The 12,294-nt window shown below is 33.3% G+C and overlaps 1 long non-coding RNA gene across 1 annotated transcript in view; it reads right to left on the reverse strand.

The window, feature by feature from the left end:
- Positions 1-3,340: 3,340 nt before the first annotated feature.
- Positions 3,341-12,294, reverse strand: part of LOC145259292 (uncharacterized) — a 16,602-nt gene continuing 7,648 nt past the window's right edge. The window contains exons 2-4 of the long non-coding RNA XR_013864152.1: positions 10,781-10,853; positions 7,732-7,820; positions 3,341-3,984 (exon numbers count right to left, since the gene is read on the reverse strand). This is a non-coding gene — a long non-coding RNA (uncharacterized LOC145259292). The remainder of the gene's footprint in view (positions 3,985-7,731; positions 7,821-10,780; positions 10,854-12,294) is intronic.

Here is a 12,294-nt window from a genome sequence, read left to right on the forward strand (position 1 = left end):
ACTTTTCCCTGTCTCTCTTTTCCTTTTTCCCCTTTCCGTCCCTTTTCTTCTCTCTTTATATTAACTTATAATTAATATTTTATCTTGAACATATTTATGAGTAAATGAAATGAAATATCCATCAAGTACAAAAATTTTTTAAAAAACATGTCCGGAGAATTCTTTTTTTCTGTCCTTGTTATTGATTTAAATGTTTCTTTTTTTTTCACGACGACTACGATGAGAATGTACACATTTAAACATATTTATGAATGAATGAAATTATTAGATCTATTGCATACAAAAGATATGTCTGGAGAATCCATTATTATTATTATTATTATTATTATTATTATTATTATTATTATTATTATTATTATATAATATAATAATAATAATAATAATAATATTGTAATAATATAATAATAATAATAATATTAATATAATAATAATATTATAATCATAATATAATAATAATATAATAATAATATAATAGTAATAATATTATAATAACTAGCGGGGGTACCCGGCGTTGCCCGAGTGTTTGTTTCCGGGACGGGGGGGAGTTTTAAAAAATGTTATGGTAGGTAAGTAGGAAAGATCAAACCCGGAATCATGAGTAAAAGTAGGAAAATAAAGTGTGAAAAAAAAACAAAAAAAAAACATCTGCAACGTTAACAGTTCGGCCACCAAGAAAAGTCCATTCCAGTTGTTTAGGAAAAAAAAAAACAAAAAAAAAAACGACTACGGTAGGTCGGCGCGAACGTGAAAATATAATGTGAATTGTCCAGCACGCTAACCACTACGCCACAGAGCACTGCAGCTTAGTTTAGTGATTTTAAATAACTTCACATGAAAGAACTACGAAGCCAAACCGGTGTTCTCTTCTCAACTGTTCCTTGTGAACGATCCCCAAACGGTGTTAAGTGGTGGCAGGGGGAGGAGTAATTTATGAGAGAGAAAATATTTTACCACTTCCATTGATCTTAACCGATTTTGGCCGTGACTTCTCAGCAGAAAAAGTATAGAAATCCAAGATTATCGAGGAATTTGAGAAATAATAAGCCTATAACACACCTCAGATATTGTTCTGCCGTTTGTGCATATTATATTTGCATGAAATATCTTGATTTTTAATCCTATTAATGTCAAAATCAGACGGGAAAAAATGAGTTTATTTTATTTATATAGAAGATAGATAGAAGAAGAAGATAGATAGAAGAAGAATAGAAGAGAAGATAATAATATAATAATATAATATTAATAATATCGTAATAATATAATAATATTAATATAATAATAATATTTATATAATAATAATATTATAATAATATAATACTACTACTACTACTACCACTAATAATAATAATAATAATAATAATAATATTAATAATAATAATAATAATAATAGATAGATAGATAGATAGATAGATAGATAGATGAATAGATTAGACGTTGGTATATCCGGAAAATCAATAATAATAATAATAATAATAATAATAATAATAATAATAAAAACAAATATTATTATTATTATAATATAATAATATAATACTACTACTAATAATAATATTATAATAATATAATAATATTATAATAATATAATAATATAATAATAATATAATGATAATAATGTAATGATAATATAATAATATAGTAATAATATAATAATAATAAGTATAATATAATAATAATAATAATGACAATAATAATAACAATAATATAATAATATAACAATAAAAATATAATAATAATAATAATAATAATAATAATAATAATAAATAGATATATAGATAGATAGATAGATAGATAGATAGATAGATAGATATATTAGACGTTGGTATTTCTCTCTTACTTTTTTAAAGCGTAACGTTTGAGTCCGGTTCAATAATAAGAAATCTCGACTTAATTTCTTTATTCTTCTGTGTCGTCAGTCCTTGAACAAAAAATTGAATATTTGAACATTTGTCGCTCGATAATTCTGTCAAATTAAATCGCTCACACTATGCATTCACCATACGTGAAAACAAAATAATAATCGTCCTCCTTATATCTCGGATGAAACAGACTATCTCCTTTATTGAAGATTTTCAATAAAATTTCTATTTATATATATTATTCCTTAATTGGAATTCATTTTTGAGATGAGCATTATATATTAATTTATTTTTATTTCGGACTATTATTCTCATCTTTATTAGTTGTTGTTTTTGATCTTTTATTGGTTTTGTTTATTCACAACGTTTCGGCCAACTATTCCTCTGGCCTTCGTCAGGTGGTAACCGCGACGGATAGGAACTTCGAATCTCCTAACTGCATTCTCAGCCATCACTGCCATCCGTAGTTGTTGTCGTCTCACCACATTTTTTTGGCCAATTAACCTCTGGCACGCTTTGGGTGGGATTGAAACCGCTATCTTCAGACAATGTTCATCTGGAACTGTAGAGATTCAACGTCTCTATCAACTGCGCCACGGGCCCCGAAGGGCGATCAAGGTTGGATTCTAAAAGTGCTTTATTTTCTTCTGCTTGTTATTTGAATACATTCTCAAACATTTCCTGTTGTTTCCATTGGTCCAATTGTTGTTGTTGGTGGTGTTTTTGTTGCTCCAATTGTTGTTGTTTTTGTTGTTTTTGTTGTTCCGATTGTTGTTAGTTTTGTTGCTTTTGTTGCTCCAATTGTTGTAGGTTTTGTTGTTTTTATTGTTCCAATTGTTGCCGGCGATGTTTCAGTTGCTAACATTGTTGTTTGTGTTGTTACTTTTGTTGTTCCAATTGTTGTTTGTGTTGTTGTTTTTGTTGTTCCAAATGTTGTTGGTTTTGTTGCTTTTGTTGTTCCAATTGTTTGTGTTGTTGTTTTTTGTTGTTCCAATTGTTGTTGCTGGTAGTGTTTTTGTTGCTGCAATTGTTGCTGTTGGTTTGATTTCTGTTGCTCCAATTGTTGTTGTTGGTGGTGATTTTTTTGGTACAGAAATTGTTGTTGTTGGTGTTGTTGGTGTTGTTGTTGTTGTTTTTCTACTTGTTGTTGTTAGTGTTGTTTCTATTGCTCCAACAATTGTTGTTGGTAGTATTGTTTCTGTTGCTCCAATCGCTGTTGGAAATATCTTTGTTTTGATGGAAATATATATGGTTTCATAGTTACACAGAACGTCATAGACTATGACTAGGCCTGTTAAACTTTTCTGTTTGCCTAGGTTGCTGGTAGAATGGCTTTTAGTACCTAAAGCCCGAATTAAGCAAATAAGCTGTTAACCACTAATACCATTCCTCGAGGATTCAACTTGATATATTCCGCGATTAGAAATACGAAGGGAAAATTTATTCGATTGTAATATAAAATAATAAACAACGGAACACATGCAAAGCAAAAACAGACAAATTTATTGACAAAATAATATTTTGAATCAATTCGTACTTGCTTCGATGGTTGTATATATATATATATATATATATATATATATATATATATATATATATATATATACATACATATATAAAATAGTAATCTCTTTGCTGTAATTTATAGCACAATAGATTCATAGAACATTTTCTTTATATTTAAAGACTGCGTTAAAAATGTTGAAACAAAGTCGTTATAGTAATCGACACATTGACGTGGCTTGACTGTATTTCACTTTATTTAATAATTATATATATATATATATATATATATATATATATATATATATATATATATATATATATATATAAATGCGTGGATATATACACAAAATTGCAAGCTCTTTATTGTTATGGCAACATAATTCTGAGATATTGTTTACTAGTTGAAAAGATGAAACTTGCTTTTATGAAAAAACAGTTAGTAATCTCTTATAAAGCCGAACATTTCTATAAAATATAATTATATAAGAAATAAAGTTAACAAAAGTTTATATAATTTGTGCTTTTATCATGAAGCATCTTTTAGGTCATCAGTTGTTATAAAAAACAGCCATTCCAACCAAAAGCATCAGTGGGAGACCAATATTGGTCAGGGCTGAAGCACCTAGAAAATAAAAACAAATCGAAACACCATTGGAATAAATTTGAAAAAAAAATCACTGCTAAAAATTTAAGATTTAATGGTTGAAAGGCCAGGCGAGTGCAAAATTGATTACAATAAACATTTCTATTTAATAAACAAAAATTTAACAAATTTTCTTTTCAAATTTTCAAATAATAAGCTATTCTTTTTCAGGAAATACACACAGTTTTAACAGTGTTAACGTTGGTCGAACGCACGTCTAAAATAATAATAGAGAATCCACTGTTAGAAAAGCAGCTGATATTAAGAATACTGTTATAGGACAAAAACGTCAAAATCTACATAAGTTTGACAAGAAAGTCTTTGCGGCATTTTTAATTTTGATTTCAAATGATGAATTTTAAAATAAGTTCTCGTTATAATATCTTTACTTTTCATATAATTTTAAAGAGCGTTTTTCGCTCTATCGAATCGTTTAAATTACAATCGTTTTCAAACCATTATGTCTACTTTTTAGAACTTTTTTTTATACAGGCATCACCACATTATCAAGGCCAAGAGGCCACTCGAGGATAAGGGTTAAAGAGTGTACAGTAGAAATTGGACAATATAGTAACCAATTCGGTAAATTTGTTAACTTATATGGAACGGCTCATCAAGAACTTGTTTACGTTAGACTTGAAGACAACCATATTGTAGTCAGCCGGAAAGCAGGAAAACGGAAGACAATTCCACAGGCGTGCAGTTCTAAGAAAGAAGGTTTGTTCATGGAATCTACGTTTAGGTTTAGGCACAGATAAAGAGTGGGGGGAATTATTGATAGTGTTTTCAGATAGACGAGTGTTTCTTGTGAAAGTTTGGCGAGGGGGGACCATAGAATGAAGCTCAGTCGAACACTTTCCATGAAAATAACGATACATCAGAAACAAACTCGCAACATCTCTTCTGTGAGATAGAGGTTGCAAGGAAGAGAAAAGGACATCTCCTACGAAGCTACGAAGTCTATTTTGAACTCTATCAAGGCAGGACAAGTCCTTTCTAGCAGCTCCTGCCCAGATGTGGCAACCGTATTCCATCCTTGGACGTACCTGGCTCTTATATAGATAGAGAATTGCATCAACAGTGAGATATCTACTGGATCGATGGAAAGATCCCACCATTTTTCCAGCGGCCTTAGCAACAGATTTGATGTACGTATTCCATTTAAGATCAGGAGTAACGGTCAAGCCCAGAAGCTTGTCAAACTTGAGGCCTCCTGAAGACGAGAGCCATTCATTTTAATTGATGCAAGATGTGGATCAGAGTATTGATGATGTAAAGAGAGAAGCTTGGTTTTAGATGCATTAAAAGTAACCAACCACTCCTTTCCCCATTGTACCACGTGCTCAAGATCAGAGGAGAGAGAATCGGAGAAAACTTGGTCGTTTACTATCTTAGATGTGCTACCATAAATGGTAGTGTAATCAGCATAAATGTCTACAAATGATGTAAGGATGTGATTTGGAAGATCATTAATGTAGATCAGGAATAGAGTTGGGCCCAGGATGGACCCCTAAGGGACTCCAGCATTAATACTGTGAGCTTCTGATTTTTGCCCCTCAACTACTACTCTTATGAACCTATCAGAAAGAAATGATTTAATAATTGAGAAGACATTTCCAGCTATACCATAGCTAGAGATCTTGTGAAGTAAACCTTTATGCCATACCCTATTAAAGGCCTTATATATGTCAAGAGCAATTGCCCTAGAAAGGTTGCCTCCGTCGAGAGATTTGCTAATCCTATGAGATATAACTGTAAGCACATCTGCCGTAGATCTAGCAGAACGGAAACCATATTGAGTGTCACTAAGAAGGTTATTTTTGTTTAGATGGTTGAATACAAGATGGAAAAAAGCAAATTCGCACAATTTTATTATTTCAATTAAAGCTAGGCCGATAAGCTGCTGAAACAGTTCGTGATAGCAACGAAGCGTTTGGCTCAGGAACCACTACTGAACGCACAGCAAAACGATGGTTTAAGAAATTTCGTGGCGGTGACGAGAATTTTAAAAAAGATCAGCGTAGTGGTCGACCATCGGATGTTGATAACGATCAAGTAAGAGCCTTAGTTGAAGCCAATCCATGCATAACTGTTCGAGAACTTGCTTCTGAATTAGACGTAACGTATACGACAATTTCCAACTATTTGAGAGAGATTGGAAAGATAAAACATTGATAAATGGGTGCTTCACGAATCGAACGATAACCAAAAGAAACCAAAAACAAACGCTGTTTGAAGTGTCATCTTCTCTTCTTTTACACAACAAGAAGGGCCCTTTTCTCGACGGGTTTGTGACATGCGATGAAAAGTGGGTTCAGCTCAGTGGTTAGACGCCGACGACGCTCCACGAAACTCTCCATTTAGATGGCCTTAGGTAAACATCACTAGAGAAGAACACGAGCTAAATTTATATTTCACATCAAAGCCTAAAGAGTTTATAAAGTTTGTTGAAAAATGGGATCAAGATATAGAGAGTAAAGGTCGTTATTGTTATGAATAAACACGCGGTTTTTCATTTTCAAGATGAAATGTTAAATCGGCAAAAACTTTTGCACCGACCTGATAGAACGGACAATAGTCCAAAAAGAAAATAATCCAAATAACAAGACATCTTTATCCGAAACATTCGGACAAAAAGATGCTAATCAACGTATTAGTTAATCGCTTCTTTACCGGCATCCCAGACTTATAGAGTATAAATACTGTTTTATACCAAGAGTAACGATACGATTAGTAAATATTCCGCTCTATTCCATTTGAAACCCCACATATTCTCTGGGTGAACGAACATTTGAAAAGAAGACGAAATGAAAACGACGTTCTTTTCTTTTCAGAGGACCGGGTCTAAGAGCAAGAAAAATCGAGTCACGTGATCGGCGTCACATTGTTCAGAGCTAGGAACAGGAGATTAAAACGTGTGTATTTTCGTATTCGTTCACTACACACCCCAAATGTTATATATATATATATATATATATATATATATATATATATATATATATATATATATATATATATATATATATATATATATATAGTGGTGGGATGAGAGTGAAGATTTTTAACACTTGGAGATTGTCTTGAAAGTAATCTCCAACCTCGCCAGTGTTTATGATAGTTGGTGACATCCTATATCTGCACCAGAGAAAATGCTATTTTTATACATGAGTGTTTTTTTTTTTAATATTTTTTTTACACGGTGGTCACCACTTATCAAGGCCCGGAAGCCACTCAGGGATAAGGGTTATTGCAAGTACAGTACGTTATGGTGGAGATTTGATGAAGTGTATTCTTAAGGGGGCGGTTCATTAGGAATTTGTTAACGTTGGACTTGAAGACATCCAAGTTGTAGTCAGGTGGGAAGCAGGCAGATGGAACAGAGTTCCACAGACGTGCAGTTCTAAGAAAGAAGCTTTGTTCATGGAATCCACGTTTTGATTTAGGCACAGACAAAGAGTGGGGGAAATTTTTCACAGTGGATTCAGCTAGATGGGTGTTTTTCGTGAAAGATTGGCAAGGGGGGACCAGAGATTGGAGTTCAGACGAGCACCTGCTACTGTAGCAATACACGTGTACGTATGTGTGAGTGGTGTGTGTGTGTGTGCGTGCGTGTTTGTGTGTTTGTGTGTGTGTGTGTGTGTGTGTGTGTGTGTGTGTGTGTGTGCGTGCGTACGATAGTGTGCTTGTTGTACAAATCAAATGTATAGAAAATTAAAACATAATTACCACAACGGTATTTCTTCACCATGTCTGTAACTTTTGTGGGTACGTTCACCTCGCATCTTTTGAAGCAATTGATGGCCTCAAGAATATCCCTTAAAAATAAAGAAATAAAAGGTATAGATCGCACAAAATTATTGTAAAACCAAAGGTGAAATTTCCGAGAAATTCTTTGGTCCTTTTTCTTTTGAAAAGGAGATAAGATGTCGAAATATTGCGATATCCACCATCCCGGTTACATCAAACAGTAAATTCATATTTACTGATTCGCATCCTGATTATCTTGAAAAATAAATGGATATACAAAATTAAATAAAATAACAAAACAAATATTTTTTTAATTGTGTTAACATGCATTCAGTTTCTTTCACATTTATTTGATTTAAATTCATTATATCTAAAAAAAAAAAATTAAAAAAAAAGAAAGAAATCCAAAAGGCAAAATGCCGTGGAATAATTCACAAATAATTCACGGAATTTTGCCTTTTGGATTACTTTGAACCTTCTTCCAATAACACGATTCCTTTGGATTTTACCTGTGGAAATGGAAATTTAATCAACTTTTTGGATTTTACCGTTATTGGATATTTTACTCCTCACCAGACTATCGATTCACGTGAAATCATTTTTTCCTCGCCCTCTTCCCTCTGCTTCACTATTTTTTACCAAGTAAGATCTATGACTTACTTGTAGTTTCATTAAATACTTTTGCAAGCAAAATCCGATCCCTCATTTTGCTAATCCCTACTCTCTGATAAGAAGGAAAGTATTTCTTCGAAACTCCGCGCATTAAGGACTATCCATTTGTGTTTCCTTTTTAAAATTAAATATGTTTTTAACTCTTTTTGAAATTATTTTTAACATGTTTTATTAACTACTATATGTGTGTGTGTGTGTGTGTGTGTGTGTGTGTGTGTGTGTGTGTGTGTGTGTGTGTGTGTGTGTGTGTGTGTGTGTGTGTGTGTGTGTGTGTGTGTGTGCGCGCCTATATACACACACAGATACTTACAGATGACGTCCTGGAAAAGGCTCAGCCTGTGACTCCAGATCAACACCTTCCTCACCGTCTTCACTACTTTGACAGTTGACGATGTTCATGCGTGGGTGTATGCGTCCCATATAATTATATTTCTGATCATTATTTTTCCCGAATTTATTCAGCCCCTTTTTCAAACTCAAATACTGTTTCACTTTTTAGAACTGATTCAGGTAGCGCATTACACGTGCGATCACTATCGGCACGGGAAAGAGTACTTCCTGTTGTTGAGTCTTGATTGATGCTTGAATAACTTCTTGGAATATCCTCTTGTCGCGCCCTGTTCCCTCTCCACAAACATGTTCTGAATACACTCTTTATCATATTTCTCACTCACTATCTTGTACGTTTCTGTCATGTCTCATCTTGATCTCCTATAAGATAACGTAAGGAGGTTTACTGTTCTTAATCTCTCCTCATATGGTTTACTTTTCATATCTGGTAGAAGTTTTGTGACTCTGCGTTGCACCCTTTCTATTGTTTCTATGTCTTTCATAAGAAATGGATTGCATACTTGATTAGCATATTCTAAGTGAGGGCGAATCAGGGGCACATACAATTGTTTGGACGTGCCTGTTTAAAGAGTCATAAACGTATATACACACACATACAATCACACTAGACAATAATAGAAACTCATAAATATATATACGATTTACACCCGCTCTATGTTATACAGACCCCCCCCCCTCCAATAAAAATATTATACCTTTACTCAATCTGAAAACCACATAAATATTGCCTGTAATTTACTTAATTTATAATGATTACTGCCGCTGATTTTAATCGTTTTTTTTTTTTGAACTATGTTTAGTTAATATTTATTATTTCTGTTAAAAAATATTTTTGCAAATAAATATATTTCCATAAAATGTTTAAATAAACATATTTATTAAAAAAAAATAGTTTACGAATATTCTAATTTATTATATTTAAAAACAATATTTTTAAAAAATCAGTTTACGGATATTCTTATTTAATATATATGTTTTATTTTAAAAGTACTCACCACTTATCACGGCCAGTAAGCCACTCGAAGATAAAAGTTAATGAGTGTACGATGATCACAGAGACAACAGCGCAGTGGTCGTTACTGATGAAGATTGGGTGGATTATTTAAAGAAGCGGCTCATCAAGTATCTGTTTACGTCGTGGTCAGCTGAATAGCCGAACAGCAGGCCAGATTTTATTAAAAAAAAATTTTTGTACCTTCATTTTTAGAATTGTAAAAAAATCTTTTTACATTCGAAGATTAAATTTTATTCAAATTTCAAATTAAAAAAAAAATCTGTCTGTGCATTCATCAAATAGATTGCGGAGATGAGGGAACAATCCTCTTAAATTATAACTTTAAATAAAATGGAAATTCTAATGTCTGAAAAACATTTGTCACAAATTGTCCATATAGAATTTCAAAGAAGACAACTTGTTATTGGTTCGCTTCGAAGAGAAGAGGAATTTCAGACCACATTATATAGTAAGAAAGTAGAAAATTTCAGAAAATACAGATGACTCAATAATTTTATGTCATCGCATTGGTTTTTTACTATGCTAGCAAAAGTTGTGTAGTCTTCGTCATCTTTCCTTGTGAGATTCATACATTTCCACCTTTTATGAAACTTTTACGTTTTAGGATTGAATAATTCAGTTGAATAAGATAACACAGGGATACAATTCTGCAGCGATGTGACTAGAGCTGTAGCTTGACAGTCTGGGACCTATTACATTGGCAATTCTTTATGGTAGCCTGTTCAAGAGAGGTTAGGGGACAGTCAACCAGCTCAGATGTGGCAATAGTATTCCATGCATGAGCGAACAGTAGCTTAGCAGAGATATAGTAAACTGGCCGAGAGGTTTTCTATGCAGGTAGAGAGAGCCTATTCTTTTTGCAGCAGCCTTGGCAGTACCTATATGTACATATTCTGTTTTATTATTAAAGTCTCATCAAACCATAATATATTAAATGCATGAGTAACACGTCTGTTTCAAAATATTAGATACAAATATGTATATACTTACTTGCAAGTGTAGCTATTTATCGCACACTTTAATAATTCCGTCTTCGAACAGACGCCATGGACAGTAGCAGCCACTGAAAAAAATTAAATTAAACATAGTTCATCATCGTTATCATCGTCATCATCATCATCATCATCAGTAGTAGTAGTAGTAGTAGTAGTATTAGATGATGATGATGATGATGATGATGATGATGATGATGATGATGAGAAAACTAATCCACATAAACTACACACTAATCGCTTGGTAACTGCAACAGAAATATAGGGAACGCCATAAAAAACCAAAGGAACCGAAACTGAAAAGAATCTCACAAGCTTCCTGTTGAAATATTTTTGACGTACTAAAAGGGTACATATTTACTTGTTACGGCCACAGAAAGATGTGACAAAATGTCGGAAGGTGAAGTGTTCAAGCCAGCGCCCCTCAAGGATGAGCACTCTCACCTAACAAAAATTGCCTGGACAACCTCGTCGGCATTCCCAGGCACTAAGCGATGAACTTATTCCACCCGAAAGCTGGAATGCCTAGGTATTACCCAGGCAGCGTACCTTAGTCCGACATAGTGGGCCATATAAATGGCCCATCATCTGTCCGGCTGATTGTCAGGAACGGATTCTTGACTGATACTTTCTACCCTGGTCCCAAAGTGAGTGAAACAGCGAGGAAATCCTACAGTATAATAATAATAATAATAATAATAATAATAATAATAATAATAATAACAACAACAACAACAACCAGAAATCTATGGTGAGCGGCTGTTGCATTAACGTAAATTCTTTTGCATAAGTTATCGACAAAGGTCGAGAGTACTGGAAATCTGGGGAAACTTGTTGTCACTCAGACTCCAGAGAACACCACAAGCTGTTCTCAAAGAGAATTCTTTGATGATGTCCTGTGTGATTACTCCTGGTGAGTAAATAATATTACTACTACTTACTACCATGATCTAAATGGAGTTTGGCATGGAACTACCTAACCAAAACGAAGATGAGAGCACTAGATAAACAAGACGGCTATAAATACTTGGGAGTTCTGGAAGCAGACACCATCAAATCCACCGAATTGAAAGAGAGAATTGGAAATACCTCAGGAGAACAAGAAAACACCTAGAAACAAAATTGTGTAGCAGAAATCTAACAAAAGGTATAAATACATTGGCAGTATCACTAATAAGATACTGGGGACCGTTCATAGGGTGGACCAAAGAAGAACTGAGACAGATCGATCAGAAAACCAGGAAACTCATGACTATACACAATGCTCTATATCCAAAGGACGATGTTGACCGACTCTATATGAAAAGGAAAGAAAGCGGGAAAGGACTAGTTTGTATAAAAGACTGTGTGCATGGCACAAAAAAGAAATTGAAAAATACATAACACAAAGCATAAAAAGGATAATCATGGCAGCGAGAAACACTGAAAAAATCGACAAAACAGAAAGATAAAGGATAAGACGAGAAAAATGTGAAGAGAAACAACTACACGGAAGATTAATAAGATTGACAA

This window comes from Euprymna scolopes, chromosome 34 (genome assembly GCF_053919585.1).
Source record: "Euprymna scolopes isolate OS-2025 chromosome 34, ASM5391958v1, whole genome shotgun sequence".
Classification (NCBI taxonomy): domain Eukaryota; kingdom Metazoa; phylum Mollusca; class Cephalopoda; order Sepiida; family Sepiolidae; genus Euprymna; species Euprymna scolopes.